This window comes from Meleagris gallopavo, chromosome 3, assembly GCF_000146605.3.
Source record: "Meleagris gallopavo isolate NT-WF06-2002-E0010 breed Aviagen turkey brand Nicholas breeding stock chromosome 3, Turkey_5.1, whole genome shotgun sequence".
Lineage (NCBI taxonomy): Eukaryota > Metazoa > Chordata > Aves > Galliformes > Phasianidae > Meleagris > Meleagris gallopavo.
In genome coordinates this window covers 33,091,903-33,095,357 of record NC_015013.2, presented here as the reverse complement: position 1 = coordinate 33,095,357, position 3,455 = coordinate 33,091,903, and positions in this window count along the sequence as shown.

Below are 3,455 nucleotides of genomic sequence, written 5' to 3'. Positions count from 1 at the left end.
TAAGGATGTTTTCAAATTTGCATTTGGATTCAAGTTGATATATTGAATTTTCTCAGGGAAATTGTGAAACATTGTAAGTGTCCTTGGATTGGTCTCCCAAAGAAACAATCATTATTACCCGTTTCTGTCCAAGAAGCAAAATTTATTGTGTTTTGAAATTGATTGCGTTTGAGAGGTTTTGTCTGTTGGAAAAACAGATTGTTTAATCAATGTGGGATAAAGTGGTAGGATGTGCCAAGACCACCAGGGTACTTTGTGAACTTCATGAGATCTCTAGGTGGCATATGTCTATGGCGAATTTCTCACTGACAAATCTTGATTAATTTTTAACATTCTTTTTGAGATGGATACAGAATTACTAATATAGATCTCAAAGAGTCTAGGATGTTATTAATTGATCTTAATAATAGGACTTTTTAGACAGTGCAGGGACACAGGCGCAACAACTACTCTGTTAAAGCTGGTGGGTTGTTCATGACTGGTTCGCATGGCATTGTTGCTCTGGTTACTTTTGTCAGGGTACATGCAAGCGTCAGCCAAGTTACAGCTCTTCTAAATAAAAATATTACAGAAATGATAGTTCTTGACTTCAAGAATTGAGTTAGGATGTTTATCCATATTGTATGAGTTTGTTTACTATTGCACCAAGCACTAATTTTTTTTTTCAATTCCCTCAAGTCTTTCTTCTTACAGATAGATACTGAATAGCTTTTCATCCTTTTTCACTGAGGTTGACTATTTTCTCTCATTTCTTCTACTTCTGTACATATGTAGTCTGAAAATGGCATTCCACAACAGAAGATTTTTACATACTAGATTTTTAAATGCTACATACTACATCTGTTACATAGCTACATTCTCTTATTGTCAGTGTTCTCATTAAATAGCCTACTGCTAGTAGAAAGCTTTACCTTTTTCCTTTATTCTAATTTATGTCAATTGTGGAAAAGTAACAACCTGCAAAATAGACTGTTTTGCTCTCACATGAGACACTGGGAGTTGGAGTATTTTTATGTGATTTATCCATATAGTATCGTATTTAAAATATTAAATTATTAATTTATTCTCTGAATGGAGTATATGACTAAAAGAACATGTAAGAAAGGATCAGTTTATTTTAATGTTTATGTACTCCATTGTCTTGCATTTTTTCTGTCTGTGAAGTGGATATAAAATTCAACCATTCTCCCCAAATTTTTTCAGTTTTTAATCTATGGACATTCAAATCTGTCTTAATGGAAGGAGTTATGTGTGTCAGTCTGTTGTTTATTGCAGATATGGCAGCTAGCAGCAGTCTATGCTCCAGATTCTGCTATAGACCTTCGCTTGAAATTTTGTTGGCATAAAACCTAAATTAGGAATCCACACTTGGATTATGGTCAAATAGTATCAGTCTTTACGGACTGTTCTACTTCTGATTGCCTGTCATTCAGACACAGCATCTTAGCTGAGTTATCTGAACTTTCTCTGGGCTTATTCACCTCATTCAGTATAAACTTAATCTTTCAGATTTCTGACCAGCTACTGCTGGTTTCGTTGTTTAAGGAAGTGCTCTAATGCTGTCCTTTAAAAGAACAAAATATTTGTCACATGTTCCTATCCGTTTGTCATTCTGATTTACAGATGCTCCTCAGAAATGAGGATGCAAAATGTGGAACTGGAACACTGTCAGGAAGAAGGTGCATGCCATGCTTCATAGTTCCAATATCTAGACATATGATTCTCTCTTAGTTTTTAGATCATTGTGGCTACAATACAAACACTGTTTATTAAAGTCTATTCATTTTCTATTTTTTAATAGAGAAGTGTTTAGGGTTTGATAAACTCATGTTATTTTTTTGCATTTTTTCAGGTCATGCTCAGATTGTCCATCTCTTATTAGAAAGAAATAAGTTTGGAACTATCCCATCTGATAGCCAAGGTGCAACACCTCTGCATTATGCTGCACAGAGCAACTTTGCTGTAAGTATCACACACCCAAAATGGAAAGTAAATGTATTTTGCTGAAATATTTATGATGTAATAAAGTGAGTTGTTTTTGACAAGTCGTATAAACAGTGTCAGCACAAGTTTAACTCAGACTTTTCCTAGTAATGTGATATAAATGTTGTTAATTTCAAATTATTATATATAAATTTTAAAAGTAAATTGCTTTACAAAGACTTTTTGCATATTTTTGCATCAGAGCATGCAATAACCACTTATGTACTTTAATGGAATGGGAATGACAGCTACTATTTTACAGTACTTTTGCTTTTTAAGATTGTTCTTAGCAAAATCCAAACAGCCAAATTCTCATATTTTTGGTAGGAAACGTAGTTTTTGTCCAGAGCCTAAGCCATTCTATGATGTGGTAGAGTTAAGTCAAAAAAGCTAGGAGTTTTAACATTTTCTGGCTGTAGGTACTGTAGTGTAGTTCTCAACCTCTGGAACTTAAAAAGACTTCTTTTGTACTGCTGTTTCTCGTATTAGAATTATGCCATGCGTAGTAAGAGCTCCAATATGAGTTTTCTTCAGTTGTATTATTCACGTTCTCCTGTTACAAAAAGGATTATCTGGTGTCTAATTAATGTACTTATGTAGTAATGCAGCTTATATTGTACCATTTTCTTAACAGGGGTACTAATTTGGATCTTTCTTGCCTTCTGACCTGTTAATTTTCAGAAAATTTTAGCGTCTTGGAGAGTCATTCCTTTTATGGGTACTACTGTGTACTACTTCAAAAGACAACTGATCAATGTACTGATAGCACAGCTGCCAGGCCTCTGTTTCCCTGTGAAACTGGGGGAGCTTTTGGTTTTTTGTTTATTTTTGTTTGAAGATGGTCTTAGTAAAAACCCGCAGAGTTTTTTGTTTGTTTTAAATTCAGACTTTTATTGGAGCACATCTGTTGTGTGCATTTTTACAGAATGTTTTATTGATGCTGATTATTGTCCATTATTAAAATGTGGTATGTAGAATTTGTGTCAGACTCACATGCCTGAAATATTTATCTTGTGAAAGCCTTTCTTTCAAGTCTGAGTCAGACTCTCAAACTGGGAATGATCTGTGGGAAACATAGCGATAATCCAGTGATTTTCCTCTTGTGCTTTTATCTTTTTTTTTTTTCTGTATTGGTACATTCTTTATGAAATAATTTTTCATACTGGCTTTCTTTTTCTGGGTTTGATTTAGTTGTATGAAACATTTTCATTATGTTGCTCTCTTTTGATCCCATCAACCAGCCAAACTATGACATCTTTAGGTTTTAGGGGGAAGCAAAGGAGATGCTGGAATCAGATATTCTTTTGTAATCTTGTGTACTTACAATGAATTTACTGTTTTGCATCTCAGATGAAGAACAAAACAGGAGAGTCTCACTCCAAGTCTACAGGCCTCTTTGAGCTGATGATGTGATCCCAGAACTGTTGCTTATGCATGCCTAAATTATGCCTGGAGCTTCTCTCTTTTTTTTT